At 32.7% G+C, this 19972-nt stretch overlaps 1 long non-coding RNA gene across 1 annotated transcript; it reads right to left on the reverse strand.

Moving 5' to 3' along the window:
- Nucleotides 1-524: 524 nt before the first annotated feature.
- Nucleotides 525-18468, reverse strand: LOC134695227 (uncharacterized). Its single transcript, XR_010102739.1, has 3 exons — nt 18348-18468; nt 2483-2601; nt 525-940 (listed from the first exon to the last, which is right to left on the reverse strand). It is a non-coding gene; the product is annotated as an uncharacterized LOC134695227 (long non-coding RNA).
- Nucleotides 18469-19972: the final 1504 nt, after the last annotated feature.

Genomic DNA, 19972 nt, shown 5'->3' on the forward strand with positions numbered 1-19972 from the left:
AGCCACAAGGTATGAAGCATCCAGTTAAAGTCAATTACCATATAAAATATCAAGCTCAATACAAATAGCTAACGCCGTAGGATTGTTATCTGTATCTTTCGCATGTCACAGGCACGACAATAAAGCAAGACGACAAGCAAATTCGTGTACATCGATGACTCGCATCCTGAATTTTAGTTGTATTTGTTGATCAACTTTGAAACAAATTACTCAGGGAAAAGGGTCTTACTTGCAAAAGACAGAACGAGAGATTTTTTTCTAATCCATTTATCAACTTAGTATTCTAAAAATAATTTATTCAAACGCCAGTACCAAGATAGGAACCTTCTCATTGCTCGTCTCATGTCAAAAAACATAAAAAAATCTTTGTTGATTTAGTTTTCATTCACAATGCAGAGCATGCTACATGTATCAAGTGTCGATGGTATGTTTCCCTTTTGATTTTTGTTTGGTGTTTTTTATCGATTGATTTCTGTCGGATACGAATGCGTTTTTTTTGGAGGGAGGGTGACAGGGACCCATTCCTCTATATGAAGCTACATGAATGGTGAAAGCATAAAATGTCTACATGTCACAGAACATGGAAAGGACTATTTCAATGTTTTGTACTTAAATGTTTCATTTAAAACTAAATTTCCTCTTTTGAGACTTTATCTGTACAATGTAATGTTCATACAATAATTTTAATTTAAATTGTATATTATTATGAACGAGCTTCTGGTTTGGAAAACATACGCTCATGGCAAGTTATTATAGGTTCTTTCGGTCTCTTTAAAAATACACCACCACTGTATGTCTCTTACAGTTTTGTTTAAATGTTCTTCCCTGCACAAAATTACTTATTTGTGTGTAATATTCTTGTAGGATGTTGATTCAATGATAAAATCCTGTTTAATAAACCGTATTAGACTCTTGGAATTCTTCATTCTGTTGCTGAAATCTAAAAATCAAATTCAGGGTACAATTTTCTTAAATAATCATCAAATACTACGGTAACCTTACGAATCAGGGTTATCATTAAGGAATTTTAAGATGAGTCCATATATTTAGCATTTCTGACACGTGCAATGGTGAGATTAAGGATTTTTTGTGATTTATAATTTATCATTGTAGTCTCCATGATAAACTAGAACAAGATAAACAAGAGTGCACACGCTGAAATGTCTCGCCTTCTTTAATTATCATTGATATTATGTTGATAGTCCTAAGTATAAAGCTTTATTAAAGACTGTCACATAAACTTAACATTAACCAAGAAACCTAAAAAAAGACCAATGAACCATGAAAATGAGGTCAAGGTCAGATGAACCATGCCAGGCAGACATGTACAGCTATGCTTCCATACAACAAATATAGTTGACCTATTACTTATAGCTTAAGAAAAACAGACCAAAACACAAAAACTTAACACTTAGCAATGAACCATGAAAATGAGGTTAAGGTCAAATTAAACCTGCACGACTGACATATAGATCATAAAATATTTCCATATACTAAATATAGTTGACCTATGGCATATAGTATTAGATAAAAAGACCAAAACTCAAAAACTTAACTTTGACCACTGAACCATGAAAATGAGGTCAAGGTCAGATGACATCTGCTCGCTAGACATGTACACCTTACAATCATTCCATACAAAAAATATAGAAGATCTATTGCATAAATTATGAGAAAAACAGACCAAAACACAAAAATCTATCTATAACCACTGAACCATGAAAATGAGGTCAAGGTCAGATGACATCGGCCAGTTGGACGTGTACACCTTACAGTCCTTCCATACACCGAATATACTAGCCCTATTGAGTATAGTATCTGAGATATGGACTTGACCACCAAAACTTAACCTTGTTCACTGATCCATGAAATGTGGTCGAGGTCAAGTGAAAACTGTCTGACGGGCATGAAGACCTTGCAAGGTATGCACATACCAAATATAGTTATCCAATTAGTTATAATAAGAGAGAATTTAACATTACAAAAAATATTAACTTTTTTTTCAAGTGGTCATTGAAGCATGAAAATGAGGTCAAGGACATTGGACATGTTACTGACCGAAAGTTCGTAACATGAGGCATCTATATACAAAGTGTGAAGCATCCAGGTCTTCTACCTTCTAAAATATAAAGCTTTTGAGAAGTTAGCCGGATCACTATCCCTATGTCGAGCTTTCTGCAACAAAAGTTGCAGGCTCGACAAAAATTTAATAATAACATTAACGGTACCAATTTTTCTGCACCAGATGCGCATTTCGACAACACTTGTCTCTTCAGTGATGCTCGTGGCCAAAATATTTAAAATCCAAAGCGTATATAAAAGATGAAGAGCTATAATAAGTTAACCCTTAAAATTAGATCTATGAATATTTTTTAGTTATTGCTATAACATTGTTTTTATTATCCATAGTTCATGGATGGAGTATAATGCATGCACATATATTATTTTTTAAATTCTGTATTTTACTGATAAATATACTCACTTTTATAGTCAACATCACACTTTTACACTAACAGCAGCAACTGCAGGTGAGACACAGAGTTCTGTGGATCCATTTAGAAAATGTTCAATCTATGTATCCCTATGAAGATTTCTTGTTCCCTAGTTTGGTAAAATAATTAAGCTCATTAGTATGCAGAGGAAACAATTTTAGATAAGTTAACGGACAATGATAACGGATAAAAATTTATGAATATAGCAAAGTGGGCTAACACAAATATGACAACCAATTCTTTTAAATGGATTTTTAAAAACTTTACTATAAGCTGATAAGACTTGAAAGAAATTATTTTGCCCAACATGCCAAGAGATGATGATGAGGAAAATTAACTCTCTGCAACTTAAAATGCAGGAACTAAATTGTGTACAAATTAAAATAAACAGCTGCGCCATGAGCGCATGATACGCCTGTCGTCTTGTGTGATAGTTTAATGCAATAATCATAAATATTTTTTGAGAAAGTTTTAAGCAATAACCATATATTGTTTTTGAGATACAGAGGGACATATGAACCCAAAAAAAGTATACAGAAGAAGTGTGTAAAGTTTTAAGCAACAATCATAAATTGATTTTGAGATACGGCGTAACAAAAAAAGTGTGTAAAGTATTAAGCAATAATCATAAATCGTTTTTGAGATACGGCGCGACATGTAAAAATCCCCTCCCCTTTTTTACAAAATACTAAATAACTCAAAAATGAAATTTTAAATCATCACCAAAAAGTATAGAGAGTATACAGATCTTAAAATTAATATAACTAAGAAGTGTGTAAAGTTTTAAGCAATAATTAAAAATTGTTTTTGATATACAATGCGACATGTGAAACCCCCCCCCCCCCCCTGTTTTAGTTACAAAGTGCCGTAACTCAAAAAGTTTTAAACTTATTTTGACCGAAAAGTATACAGATCATTTGACTTTCATAAGAAACAACTACAATAAGTTTCGTGAAAGTCGTTCTCAAGATACGGCGCGACATGTTTACGCCGGACAGACGGACAGACGGACGAACACCGGACATTTGTATAACATAATACGTCCCGTCAAAATTTTGACGGGCGTACAAAAAAGTAAAAATGAAGCTTTGCTGTAGTAAAATATAAACTTTCGTAGCAACAGATCAAAATGATTAGATCTATTCGTCAACACCCCCCCCCCCCCAAAAAAAAACCAAAACATCAAATTATTGTCCCCTTAAAACAAAACAACCCTTACCATGGCAACCAGAAAAGAACCATTGAAGTAAAGTTACAGATTGCATAACAATATACCCGGAGACAAATTATTTTTTAGTGACACTGTTTTGATGGCAACATCCAGTGGCGGATCCAGTATTTTTCATAAGTGAGGGCCCGCTGACTGCCTAAGAGGGGCCTCGCTCCAGTCAAGCTTCGGCGATTCCCTTTATAAGCAAGCAGGATTTTTACCCCCAAAAAGGGAGGCTGGACCCTCCCCCCCCCCCCCCCCCCTTAATCCGCCTCTGACATCATTTCGGCAATTCGCAAGAGATTCACTTTTTATCGAATATCCAGTTGCGAGTTAAGAAAGTCGAGTTGCGAGTATTGAGTTGTGAGTAACGAAAGTCGAGTTGCAAGTTACAAAAGTCGAGTTGCGAGTTACAAAAGTCTTGTTGCGAGTTTTAAAATTTGAGTTGCGAGTTATAATAATAGAATAATAAAAACTCATTCGGATTAAACCAAATTTCAATAACTTAAAGGCTCTCTACATACAATATCAACTACATAAATGAATAATTTACTAATATACAAATGTAAACAATAGATCTAAATAAACAAACTATAATTACAACAACAACCAGGTGCTCCGCAGGGCACATCTTTATACGACCGCAGTGGTGCAACCCTGAACGGTTGGAGCAAATTTGGTCACAATATTGAAGCGTCATACTGTCTGAATTTGGATTGTGATCGATTTTTTGTCATAATTAAGGTTTTTGTAACAAAATAAATGTGGTCAGAGATCTAACAAATCTACTATACAATACTGTGCAATTGAAGGCTTCTTCTTGAAATTGTTTAAAATTCGAATTTCGAAATTTTTTGAAAAAAAGGAATCCCGTAAAAAAATTACCCCCCCTAAAAAAAACTTATTGAAACCCCCTTTTTAAGCAATAACCCTTCAACTCAATCCCATCATTTCCCTTGTAGTATGGCACCTTGTATTACGATTTCAGAGAGATTCATTCACCTAAACAATTTTTTTTCGGAAACTAGAAACATGCTTCTTTTTTGCCCTTTTTTGGCCCCACTAATTCCTACATATTTTGGGCAATTATTCCAAAACTTAATCCTAGCCTCCCCTTTGTTATTGAACATTGTGCTACAATTTTAGAGAAGTCAATACAATTACACACAATTTATTGTCTTGGAACTAGAAAAAATGCTGGCTTTTGGTCCCTTTTTGGCCCTTTATTCCTAAACTTTTGACCCACAACCCTGTAAACGAATCCAAACCTTCTACATGTACTTGTGGCTTTAAACATTGTGGTACAATGAAAATGAGCAAATGAAATACTTATACGCAAGTTATTATCCTTACTAGAAAAATCCTTGTTTTGGGCTTCTTATTCCAAAACGGTTGGACAACCATCCCCAAAATCGATCCCAACCTTCCTTGACCCTTTAGAAAAAAAATCATCAAGATCTATTTTTTTTAAACTAAAGAAACTGTCCGGAAACCAATTGGGCTTCGGACGACGCAGACGACAACGACATCATACCATTATACGATCCAAAAAAATGTTTGAGGTCGTATAAAAAAACACCTATAGGTGTCATACCACCAATTACTCCCTCAAATTTAGAACGTATGTGAAAGTAGGCCTACTCGGACAAAAAATAGTGCATTTGATGTCATTGTTTACTTAAACTAACCAACAAATTGGCAGAAATTAAACTTTTGGTGAAAGAGAAATATGTTAAGACCATTTTGAGCTAAAATTTACTTGTTTATGAGTTTGCATTCAAAATTGAGGATTAATGCACTCCATAGTATACTAATTTAAGATTTCCAGAAAACCAGGGGTTATTTTTAGCGGTACCTCTATTCGGAAGACCTTTTGTTTTTTATATGATTTTAAACACCTGTTGAAAATTGGCATGTAGAAAGCTGATACATGTGCGATTCAGAATATACCTGGTTTCTATGAAGTTAAACTTAAGGTAAAATATTTAGAAAGCTGTGAAAATTGTAAAATTTGGTTGAACAGATAGGGACTTTTAATTGGTGGTATGACACCTATAGTATTTTTTTTTTTTATTTCACTGGATAATGAATTCCATGCTTTTGAGCCACTAAAAGAACAAGATGCTCCACAGGGTGCAGCTTTATACGAAAACAAAAACTCCCAAAATCAATCCCAACCTTCCTTTTGTCGTCATAAACCTTTGTGAAAATTTCATAGATTTCTATTTTCTTATACTAAAGATATTGTGCAAAAACTAAGAAAAATGCTAGTTTTGAACCGTTTTTGGCCCCTAATTCCTAAACTGTTGGGACCAAAACTCTCAAAATCAATCCCAACCTTCTTTTTGTGGTCATAAACCTTATGTAAAAAGACGTAGGTCCGGTAAGGGCCGATTTTGGCCTCAATTTTCAAGTTCATCTGACGAAATATTTTAGACACTTAAGTGTCTATTTCAATTGATTTAATTAGTTTTTGTGAAAGATTTCAACTGATTAAGTCATTAAAAACGCTCTGATTTAAGCTTAAATATGAAAAATCTATCAAATTCGCCAAAAATCGTAACTTTTCAGATGGTTTTGGTCAAAAATGAAAGTGGCCGCATCCGTATTCATCCTCAACCTTTATATATATTATGTATCATCATCAAATACAACTTACATTTCAATATTATGGATGAACACGAATGCGGCCACTTTCATTTTAGACCATCTTCGCTAGCCAAGGGTTACGATCCACTCCCGCTCTCTCGTAACCCTTGGCTAGCGAAGATGATTTTAGACAGAAACCGTATAAAATTAGTCTAAAATGCTGAAATTGTGAAGATTTCAGTAATTTAGCGTGACTTTATGATGCTAGTACCCGATATATGTGCATTGTATTGTAAAAAACAGCCCATATTTATGTACCAGAATCATTCTACTTTCCAATAAATGGCTTAACGATTACATTATCACAATTTTGTAAAACTGCTATATTTTGGGGCCAAAAAGGAGTCTTACCGTACCTACTCCTTTAATAGAATTCTGTTTACTGAAAGTTCTTGTGCGAAAACGAAGTAAAATGCTATTTTGGGCCCTGTTTGTCCCTAATTCCTAAACTGTTGGGACCAGAACTCCCAAAATCAATCCCAACCTTCCTTTTATGGTCATAAACCTTGTGTTCAAATTTCACATGTTTCTATTTACTTATACTTAAGTTTAAGTGCGAAAACACCAAATGTTTTCGGACGACGACGACGCCAACGTCATACCAATATACGACCGAGACCACAATTGTCTGTTCTTCTTCGCTTCGTTGTTCACGAATATAGTCCCTAGTGTTTACTCGTTTAAACTAATATGATATGCTACTTGTAACTTTTCATTTCATTTAAAGTACCTAATACAATACCAAAGAGCTTCCAAATCTTAAAATTACTGGAATTTATTACAGCTTTGTGTTTATTAACTTAATTCTCTGGTTGATGAGCTCTTATGTGGCCGGTAACAGAGTAGAGAGTAAAATCACAAAAATACTGAACTTAATTAAGGTCGTGATAACGTCGCTGTGAGATCGTAGCGCAATCTCTCCGAATAGAAACACATTTTCGCTACGCTCTCGCAACGATTGTACAGCGACCTTTGCGATCTTACTACGATCTTAATGCGCTTTCACTACGCTTCTACCACGACCTAATATCGCCACGACCGCACCACGATTGTTTTGAACATGTTTAAAGATGGCCACGCTCTTCACGATCTTGAAGATCTCACCACAACCGTGGTACGACCTTACTGCGACCTACACGATCATCAAAATTTGCATTTTTTCCACAGATCGTAGTGCGATCGTGGCTAAGTGGAACTGGGGTATACATGTAAGAGAAAACTCAATTCGGAACATCCATAATCACATGGCTAAATCAAATAACAAAACGCACCAAAAAAAGGACAGACAAGAATTATCAATTTCCTATTTTGGTGTCTGTATGATCTATAACATATATAACTTTCTCACTGAATGTATATGTTACAGCAGAGACATATAATATTATATATTATATGTCTCTGGTTACAGTGAATTTGTATAATCAGTGATTATGTAGAATCCCTGAAATTTTCAGTGATTATGTAGAATCACTGGCTAGTTTAGGGATTATATATAATCACTAAAATTTTCAGGGATTATGAATAATCACTAGAAAAAACGTCAGGGATTCTACATAATAACTGAAATGAATAAATAGTTTTATTTATAAAGAAAATAAATAAAATTGAAATTATTTATTCTATAAAATCACATAAAACATCATTATAAAGTAACATACATTGTAAAATGTTAAGCACAATATATCAAAATAATAACCCATTTTTTTTAAAATGTTAGGCACACTACATGAAAATGTGAAACACAATATATCAAAATAATATGCTTCACATCTGTTTTTACCACAATATCCACATTTAAGAAAACCTTTTCCTGCACATATCAAATCAGATTTTAACGACACGCCTAAATGAAATACAGTGTTCAGTAAAACATCTGAATGTACCCCCCAACAAAAGATGGGAATTTGCAACCTTGAACCGGTTCGAGCAAGAAAGATACCATGTTTTGTAGTCAGGTTATATCATTTTTCAGACTTTTTTAATCAATTGTACATGTCATTATGTTTTTCGGGTTTCCCTTTCCTTTTTTACCATGTGGAATTGCTATGAGAATATTACACCAAATGCAAGCTTCCTCTAAAATTTGTTTCTATGTGTCAATCCTAAGTTCTGCCTGTTTTTCCTACATTTAGATGCCTAAGTTCTCACAGTTTGAATGACTTGTTCATTTAAAAAAAAAACACACACAAAACAGATGTTCCCTAATCTTCTTCACCATTTGCTTACATGTATCACAAATAACATACTTTGTGGATTTAAAAATAAATTGTTTTACATTGTCATTTCGGGGCCTTTTGTAGCTGATTATACGGTATGGGCGTTGCTCATTGTTGGAGGCTGTACGGTGACATATAGATGTTAATTTCTGTATCATTTTGGTCTCTTGTTGACAGTTGTCTCATTTGCAATAACACCACATCTTGTTTACCTGAATATTTATTTGACGCTGGCTTTTTATAAACAAACAATACACGTAAAGCTATTGCTATATAGGGGTTGATATTATTTTGGTCTTCAACTTTATCTCGAAACCCTGTGTTGGTTATATCTTTTAGATCATCCTCTGTGTTTAAAAGCAAAATTATTTCATCTGGCAAGGAATTAATAAAAGAAGAAAATATAATTTGTCTATTTTTTTTTTTTTTTATTAAACAAACTTTTAGGATCATTAAATTATTCATAATCCCTGAAATCATATTCGGGAATTTGTAGAATAATTATTTAAAAGTTCAGTGATTATGTAAAATCACTGGTCATTTTCAGGGATTATGTATAATTACTAATGATTTTAGTAATTCTACATATTCCCTGAAAAATCAGGGATTCAACATAATTCCTAATTATACAAATTCACTGTAACATATACAAAGAGGGTAACCAAAGATTTTGCGACGATGCAAATATTAAACTTTACAATAAAAAAAAATATCTTTAACCAACGAAATTAAATAGCAAAAGCTATGCAATTAACAAATATATACTTAAATGCTTCATGTAAATTATTTAACAATGAAATACATTAATTATGAAATTTGAAGTTTTACCAAGGGCGCTAATAATTAATTAATAACACTGTCTACCACACAGCATTTCGGGGACACTCCCTCTGATATCTTTCCCCCTCTTTTATAGCTGACTATGCGGGGGCTTTTTCTAATTATTGGGGGCATTATGATGACCTATAGTTGCTAATGTTTGTGTCATATAGTCACAGAGTCATCCTCATTGCTTCCCTCAATCTTTATTCTATCACCAATAGTTTCAACACCTAGTCTGATCAAGTCTTGATCAGTAAGGTGCTGAAAAGTGTCATCTTCTATCTTATCATCTTTAAAAAAAAATAATTTGAAAGATTTGCAGATTAAGTTCTACAAGAGCACGTTGCATAGCAGACGACATGTTGCCAGTATGAAAATAAACCCGAAAAATTATACATGTTTTGAAATAAAATTTCGGTTATTTTCGGAAGTCTACCACCACCACATAATGAAAAAAAGCACTGGAAGTAATTGATAAACCACCAAGTATAATATTTTTTGAACCAAACATAAAAAAAATTGACCACTGATCATAAAGTTGTTTGAACTGAACATAATATTTATTTTACTGAACATAATGACCAGTCTACAGAACATAATATTTATTTCACTCAACATAATGATAACAGTAATGACAATAAAGTGCTGTGCCTTAGTGCATGATACGCCCGTTTCTCTTTTAACTTGTTTTTAAAAGTGTTAGTTATTGTCCCAAAATTGGAAAATCCCCCCTTTTTTAAGCATAAAAATTCATAACACGGAAATGTAAAATCTTAAATTTATAAAAATTGAAAGGGAGCTTACATCAATAGATTTAAACAATTCACCAAAGTTTCATGGACATTGGTGAAAGCCTTTTTGGGTTATTGTCCAAAGTGTTAAAAATACCCCTTTTTTATGAAAAAAGCCCCATAAATCCAAAACTTAAAATCTGAAATTTACAAAAATTGAAAGGGAGCTTGCTTACATCAATAGATATAAACAATTCACCAAAGTTTCATGGACATTGGTGAAAGCGTTTTTGAGTTACTGCCCGAAGTGTGGACAACGGACCCCCCTTTTTTTTGTTATAAATAAAGCCCTATAAATCCAAAACTTAAAATTTGAAATTAAAAAAAACGAAAGGGAGCTTACGTCAATAGATATAAACAATTCACTTAAGTTTCATGAAAATTGGTGAAATTGTTTTTGAGTTATTGTCCGAAGTGTGGACGACGGACGGACAGACGGACGGACAACGGTATACCATAATACGTCCCGTCTAAAGACGACGGGCGTATAAAAAGTGTGTTTGACCACTGAATATTTCGGTTTCTGTAATCAACATAATGAGAAATCTACAATATATCATAATATGTTGACAGAAGATATTTTCAAAAGTACTGAATATAAAGACAAAAGTATATTGATTAAAGTGCTGAATATAATATAATACCAGATCTGCACAATAAAACGATTATTCTACTGATCATTATGATGTTATTGCTCAACATAATTGTTATACTACTGAACCATGTGAACATAATAAAAAGGGCACTCATAATCGAGAAAAAACGCTGAAAATAATAAAATTTTCACAAAATATACTAAATATGAACAACGAAAGACAGCTATCACAAATAGATTCTGGGTGTATCTGTGACTGGGAAATGTGTTGGTCTGGAACCACACACACACAATAAACAGTACGGACTCTGACTCTGGGACTAGCTCTTGTAACAAAAGACGACTCTGGTTAGCGCGATGTATAATTTTATCCTGATTCAGAGTAATTTCTCGCAATTTGATTGGCTGATATTGTCCTAATAAATTTCAGTACAATATTTTATTACGTCAATAGGAATTATCTCCCTTATTTATTACGTCAATTGGGATTATCTCCCTTCTACCATTGACCTAATAATTTTTTTTTTTAAATGAGTTGCTTCATAATATTTTAATTTTTCACAGTTTTAGATTAAATATCTAAAATATATTTAGTTGATGTTGTCATAATATTGAATTTAAATATAATGATATGTAATATAACAAAATCAGGATAAATTCGTTACACAGTGTTCAATTGTCCTAATACGGAATTTATAGGGTCAATAAAATTCATATCGGGTTTGGCTTCGCCTCACCCGATATGAATTTTATTGACCTTATAAATTCTCGTATTAGGACAATTACACACTGTGTAACTAATATTATCGGACCACAGATGAATTATCACGTTGTGATTGGTTAAACGTCGTCACGTGGTGACCCCCTATGAGACCGTATGGGGTTAGTAAGCTCCATATGGGGTTCATGCCGCGTTAATGGCGACGTCATCTATTAATGTTGTTGTGTTTCATTGTTTATTTTTCAACAAAACGCCGCAGAAAAAGTCCAGCGTCCGATAAATTCGTTATACGGTTAACTACTGACCCCCTACGGATCCATAGAGGGTGAATAAAATTCATAGGAGACTCGGCCTCTGGCCTCACCCCTATGGATTTTACTAACCCTCTATGGATCCGTATGGGGTCAGTAGCGAACCATATAACTTATATAATAAGTTCAGCATGGAATACAATTGTACAGAGTTGGGACTGCTCAGTGTAATACTAAATCCAATTTGCCACATCAAAATAATAACATAGTTTATATAACAAACCAAAACTACTTGTACTTGACAAATATTTCTCTAAATGAGTGAGAGAATTTAAATAAGGGATAACAGAAAAATTAACACATACATGTAGATAATAATAAACAATTATAGAACATACAGACTTATTTATGGGATTAAAGCCTTGGCTTGTCAAATACGAAAAATCTGAGACTTCTATAACATGTGTTATAGTAGTCTCAGTAATAATAGATCATTTTGAAGTAAAATGTCGCCATTTAAAAAAAAAATAATTAAAACATGAAATTATATTAGCTTAATCTTCTAAACTTGACTTAAATCTTGCACAATAAAAATATCAAAATCCCTAGTGAAATATTGCAAATATAACAAAATCACTGCATGGTTTTACAAAATCTTTAACAAAATGTCCAAAAAGTATCAAAATAATTTTTTGTCCATTTTTCCACTGTTACACAGCTATGTTGTTCCATATTCCTTGTCTGTCCTATTATATTCATTTATGGTATTTGAAATGAAAATAAGCACAAAACCAGTCATTTTAACAATTAAGATCCTATCAAGGAACCCTCCACAAGAGACCAAAATGACAGAAATTACCAACAATAGGTCATCGCACGGCCGTCAACAATGAGCAAAGTCCATACCGCATAGTCAGCTATAAAACTTTAAAGGCCACGAAATAACAATGTAAAACGAGAAAACTAACGGCTAACTCATGTACAAAAAATGAACGAAAAACAAATTGAACGCGTAAACAAACAACCACTGAATAAGTATACAAGACAAAAAGAAAAGGACAGTACACAATATGTTAAGAATCTAATCTAAAATAAAAATGAAAATAATCCTCGTACAAAATAAATATTTATATCTAAAAAAGGTGACTAGATGCTCTGCAAGGGTAATTAGCATATTTCGAATTTTACTTAATATGTTTTTGAACAGCAATTTAAAAAAAATAATAAATACATATTTGAACAATAAAACAAAGAATTTTTCATCATAGGATCGGGATATTGTAACTTGATAAAGAAATTCGAATGTGAAATGGTGGTAGCTAACCACGGATCCAAGAAAAGACACGTATTATATATCAATAAACACGATATTAAAATAAGAAGATGTGGTATAATTTCCAATGAGATTTCTGTTTACTTCAAGCTATAACTACTGGAAGAAAAAGCTCAAGTAAAATTAAATGTTATCAAAGGATTGGAGAGGCGTTTTTCTCTAATTCTATGAAAATTTATCCCTTTCAGAACCCATTGTATAAAAATTTTTAATCAACGTGTGGTTGCTGGTGATCTCAAAAGATCATTGGATGATTTTAAGGGTCATGACCTTTTTAGCTAACTGGATGAATCAAAATTTGACAACAGGTGTTAATGAAATTGACAACTTCGTGCAATGTGAAAGGCACTCGAAGGGGATTTTCAGTTAACAAAAAAAGAAAATGTCTTTTTAATCATTAGAGAAACAGATTCTTACATAGTTACTCGTGGATTATCGGATTTATCCAATCTTGATAGTTAAATTATAAATTTTAAAGTCCTCGCCGAGGCGGCTCGGACTTTAAAATTGATAATTTAACTATCTCGATTGGATAAATCCGATAATCCAATGGTATCAAATTGAATGTAAGAATCTATATTTATCTGAAAGACAGAGAAAACAACATGATTTTTTTTATATCGGGAACTTTTCAATATTCCAAACTATAGAATCCGACAAATTAACGAAAAAATTTTTTTTTTAGTGAGAACAACATTTTATCAAACCATAATTATTTATATCTTCAATATAAAAAGAAGGAGATGTGATAGGATTTTCAAAGTTAGAAAAATAAATGGATTTAAGCAATTATAGTCGGCAATAACAGGTTCCGACATGAAAAATAAGAATTAATACACAAACTGACGGCCTAATTCATAATAAAACAATTTACGAAAAACATATATGACATACACGAAAAAACGACAAACACTGAACTACGGGCTTTTGACTAATAAAACAGGTACATACAGAATTTGGCGGGGTTAAAAATGTCTGTGTGCGCTCATTTCTAAAAAAAACCCTATCACAATACAAGATCAAACTATAAAAAAAAATCAGTTGAATGATCGGATCATCATTTAATACTATGAATGACGATATCAGATCAGGTGCGGGATCCAAACCACGGAACACCCTGAAATTCCACAAAATGAAAAAAAAAATCGAAAAACTTGAATGGGATTTCAATGACCAACACTCCCTCTCCCCTCATGCTGGATCCGCTCAGTCAGACTCAACTTTTGAGTGTGTAATTTAGGTATGAAAAATTGATAGCAATACAAAATAACTAACTGATATTAAATTGTAACAGAAAAGGGAGAGAAAATCATTCCAGACATGTGTTGCAGCATTGGATTACAGTAGTTTTAATAAATATTTATATGACAGAAGTTTCATGGAAAACATAAACTAATCATGAATGTGGCAGAAGAGAAATTACACGGTTTATGTTCTTCTCATTGATATTGTTCAGGAAGGCTCAGAGTGATTGTACAGTAAACTTGCAAGCGATTGCACAGTCAATAAAAATATCCGACATGGAGAAAATGAATATATTAGGATTTCTACTGGAACAATGACTTCAAACCTTTCAGACAGGTACGACTATATATCAGAAAAGGTACATGTGGAAATTCAGGTAGCAAACATTGATTTTTCGATGTTTTTTTATACATTTTTCGTCGTTTTTTTTTATACATTTTTGATCCCTGTTGTGTGGCAAATTTGATCGTTTCACACATCATGGAGCTCCATCATTCTAAGGAAAACGTTTGGATGCACATAGCTTTCTTATTATTTTATTGGTTCTTTATGAGAATATTTAAGCTACCAAAACCCGAAGCAGAAACGTTACATAGCTATATATAGTAACATAAGAGTTCGTCAAATTTTCTTCAAGCAACTTGTTATCGGTATTTTGCAAATGTCGGGGCCCCTTTTGACAGTCTCCCGAATGACCAAATTATTAGAAAACCGTACAGTTCCGTTTCCACACTATGGTACTGGTCTCTCCTAATAGAATCACGCTTTCACTACGCTCTCGCTATAATGATACAGCGACCTTTGCGATCTTACCACGACCTTTGTGCGAACTCACTAATACCTGTTTCCACCACGATTGCTTTGAACATGTTCAAAGTTGTAAACGCTCATCACGAACTTGAAGACCTCACCATTTTTTCACAGATCGTAGTGCGATCGTTGCCTAGTGTGACCGCAGAATTAAACTTTATTTGTTGAATAGAGCCACATGAGCTTAACAAAAAAATATTACTTCCCTTAGCCCCATATGTTTACCATTTCCTGGTAACAGGACTCAATTTGGCAAAAAAGAGGGAAAGTGCAGAGTTTATAAATTAGCCAAATCATGTTTAATAAAAAGAAATAATATAGATATTCAGACATTTAAAACTTTTTTCAGTTTAAAAAAACAAATAAAAATAGTGTTCAAAAATAAACTTTTGTTAAAAAAATATGGATTATTTGAAGAAAAAAAACAACAAATTGCACACCTTTAAAGAACATTTTATATATAAAACAGAATTTAAAAATAATTTAACATAAAACAGATAATGTTTATCTGTTTATCTTTTTATACAAAAAAGTTATGTATTCCTGTCGACAGGAAAAATATGTCCACAAATCCGAATTTTGAGCGTCCGTCGTCGTTATCTTATACATAAACAAATTTTCTCCTCTAAAACTACTGAGCCAAATTTTACCAAACTTAGCCACAACCATCATTGGGGTATCTAGTTTAAAAATTGTGTCCGGTGACCCGCCAAACTAACCAAACTAACCAAGATGGCCTCCATGGCTAAAAATAGAACATAGGGGTAAATGTATATTTTGGCTCATCACTCTGAAACCAAAGCATTGAGCAAATCTGACAAGGGGTAAAATTGTAAACTAGGTCAAGATCTATCTGCCCTGAAATTTAAGATGAATCGGACAATGGGTTGTTGGGTTTCTGTCCCTGAATTGGTAATTTTAAGGAAATTTTGTCCGTTTTCTGTTATTATCTTGAAAATTATTATAGATAGAGATCAACTGTAAACAGCCATTATGTTCACCAAAGTAAGATCTACAGAAAAATCAACATGATTGAAATGGTTAGTTGATCCCTTAAGGAGTTATTGCACTTAATAGTTTTTTTTTTACCAATTTTTCGTAAATTTTTTACAAAAATCTTCTCCTCTGAAACTACTGGACCAAATTCAACCAAACTGAGCCAAAATCATTATTAAAGTATATTTTTATATATCTGCTCTGAAAAAAATCATATGAATTGTACAACTGGTTGATTGGTTGCTGTCCCCAAATTGGTAATTTTTAAAGAAATTTAGCAGTTTGGTTATTTACTTGAATGCTATCATATATAGAGATAAACTGCTATAGCATTAATGTTAAGCAAATTGAGATCTACATATAAGTCAACATGACCGAAATGGTCAATTGACCCCTTTAGGAGTTATTGCCCTTTATAGTCAATTTTTAACAATTTTCATTAATTTGGTAAATTTGGATAAGTTTTTACAAAATGTGTTCCTCTGTAACTAAAGGGCCAAGTTCCTTACAGATAGAGAAAATTGTCAGTAGCAACAATGATGAGTAAAGTATGATCTACGAACAGATCACAATCACCAAAAAACAATTGTGTCATGAATCCATCGTTTTCCTTTGTTTAATACACTCATAAACCAAGGTGCGCAACACAGGCTCTTAAGAGCCTCTAGTTATACTTCATTGAACTTTTGATGTCGACCCTTAGGCCGTTAGTTTATTTCGTCTTAATTGTTTCAAATTTTTTTTTGTCGTGGCCTTTTATAACTGATATACAGTATGGGTATTTGTCATTTTTTGTCAAAGGCCGCACGGTTGGTTATAATTGATAATACTACCTCATTGATCTCCAGTTGATAGTTGCCAAATTGGCAGTCATACCACATCTCCTTACTTGTTATGATATTGTATACATTTTTCGTACATGACTTTAAATTTCGGGTCCTGTCTTAACTATATATGAAATATTAGTCGCTTGACATTAAAAGCAAACAACTAACAATCAATCAATTTAAACTCGTGTTTAATAAGTAGAAAATCAATTAATTTTTCGGGTTAAAAGGGGGAGATGGCAGGAGGTCTTTGAATGTAAATATGGTGGCCTGGTAAGAGCTGGAATCAATAGGCATGCTTAGCGACAAGTTAAGACTTTAAAAATAATTAAAAAAATCCGCAAAAAATCGTGCTGCCCCATTCCCATCCTTAGAATAACAAAAGGTCGTAGCCTTACTGTTATTGTCCGTGTGTTTTATTATTTATCTAGCTAGTTGTCCATATAGTGTCCTTCTAAGGAGGCAACTGTTTAATATTCGGGGGGGGGGGCTTGATAATCACAAAAATAAAAATAAATGGTTTGTTCTGTGGTTGTTTCAAAATACATAACCTGACTTACAATGCATTGAAAATAAACTCTGCAGGTCTATTCGAAAGTATTAGATGGCAACAGATTCTTCATAAAAATCATTTTTTCCCAAAAAAAAGTCGTGAAACACTTCCGAAAAGTTCATATAATAAAATTATTAATATTATTTAAAATATACTTGAAATGTCTGAAAAAGGGTTTCATTTAACTTGAGCTACATTGTGTCAGATACACATACCTCACTTTTATTACAGGGCAGTAACTACATTGAGGCAAATTTTATGCTTACGTTATAATTTTATATATACTCAAAACTGGAATAAAAAAGAAGTATCAATTTAGATATTTCTCATCAGACTCGTTATTTTTCCTTAAATCTTTTATTTATTTATTTTTTTCAAAGTCTAATTTTCTGTCAACCAATGTATTCGCTGATACTGTTTTTCTCTTTAGCCCTTTCTAGCCTATTTTGCTGCAATATACTTGATACATAATTTTCTAAAGTTATTATTTTACAATTTTTTATGCCTCAATTATGGGCATTATGTTTTCTGGTCTGTGCGTGCACTCCTCCATCTGTCTGTCCCACTTTAGGTAAAAGTTTGTGGTCGAGGTAGTTATTAATGAAGTTGAAGTCCAATCAAATTGAAACTTAGTAAACATATTCCTTTTGTCTTTATCTGAGTTGTCATTATAGATGGTCCTAGCTGTCTTTTTTAGACGGTCCGAGTTGTCCCAGGACGGACATGTTCTGCAACTAACTAAAATGCCCCAAGTTTGAACACGTTATTTGATTTCGTGATCACCATACTAACCAAATGAAATGTGAACTACATTGATATATTTCGTAACTTTTTACCTTAAAAAATCCTGGTCTTATGTAGATTTGGAAGTTGTCGTCAGCAAAAGATTTAAAAAACACCGTTCATTGCGGGCTTCCGTTGTCGTTGATTTCTATATTTTATGCAATGTCAATTTCATCATGCAATACTTTCTCCGCAATCAGGGGTTCATTAAGGGATACACACAGTTTGATATTCAGGCTAATAATATATAACAGTTACGATTTAAAAATCAATTTTGATTTAGGTTGCAGTAAGAAAAAAACAATATTAGGTCAATGTCATAAAGATATAAACTTGTTAGTATTCTGAATAAAACTGGGAAAAGGAAGGGCGCATTTAAATCTTGCCCTATCCCTGTTTCGCAGTCTCATACATATTTTTTGTATGAGGCTAAGAAACTGGGGAAGGGCGAGGTTCTACCGAGCCCTTCCCCAGTTTTGCGCCAAGCACAAAAAAAGTTTATATTTTTCTGACATTGACCTACTATTGCTTTTATACTGCAACATAAATTATTAAATTGATAGCTATTCAAATCGTAACACAAACGAAAGACTTATTTTCATCCCTTCATGGACCCCTGATTATGGAGAAAGTGTGCCATATCGTACACAATAGAGCTTTGTTACAATATTTTATATAAAATAAACACAACTAGTTGCAGTATAAAAACATTTTATATTTTTCTGACATTGACCTTATATTGTATGTGTAGAAGTACTTAAAGATGACAAAAATTTTCAGTACTGAAAAATGACTGAAATTTTCAGTACTGAAAAATGACTGAAATTTTCAGTACTGAAAAATGGCTGAAATTTTCAGTATTGAAAAATGGCTGAAATTTTCAGTACTGATAAATGACTGAAATTTTCAGTACTGTAAACAACTTTTTGTCAACATTACTGAAAATGATATAAAAATGTATGTACTGAATAGTGATGTTTCCTAAAAGTACTGTTTATATAGCGGCATTTAATGTACTGATTAGTAATATTTCCTAAAAGTACTGTTTATATAGCGACATTTAATGTACTGATTAGTAATATTTCCTAAAAGTACTGTTTATATAGCGGCATTTAATGTACTGATTAGTAATATTTCCTAAAAGTACTGTTTATATAGCGGCATTTAATGTACTGATTAGTAATATTTCCTAAAAGTACTGTTTATATAGCGGCATTTAATGTACTGATTAGTAATGTTCCCTAAAAGTACTGTTTATATAGCGGCATTTAATGTACTGATTAGTAATATTTCCTAAAAGTACTGTTTATATAGCGGCATTTAATGTACTGATTAGTAATATTTCCTAAAAGTACTGTTTATATAGCGGCATTTAATGTACTGTTTAGTGATGTTTCCTACAAGTACTGTTTATATAGCGGCATTTAATGTACTGTTTAGTAATGTTTCCTAAAAGTACTGTTTATATAGCGGCATTTAATGTACTGATTAGTGATGTTTCCTACAAGTACTGTTTATATAGCGGCATTTAATGTACTGTTTAGTGATGTTTCCTACAAGTACTGTTTATATAGCGGCATTTAATGTACTGATTAGTAATATTTCCTAAAAGTACTGTTTATATAGCGGCATTTAATGTACTGATTAGTAATATTTCCTAAAAGTACTGTTTATATAG

Source organism: Mytilus trossulus, chromosome 13, assembly GCF_036588685.1.
Source record: "Mytilus trossulus isolate FHL-02 chromosome 13, PNRI_Mtr1.1.1.hap1, whole genome shotgun sequence".
Taxonomy (NCBI): Eukaryota; Metazoa; Mollusca; class Bivalvia; order Mytilida; family Mytilidae; genus Mytilus; species Mytilus trossulus.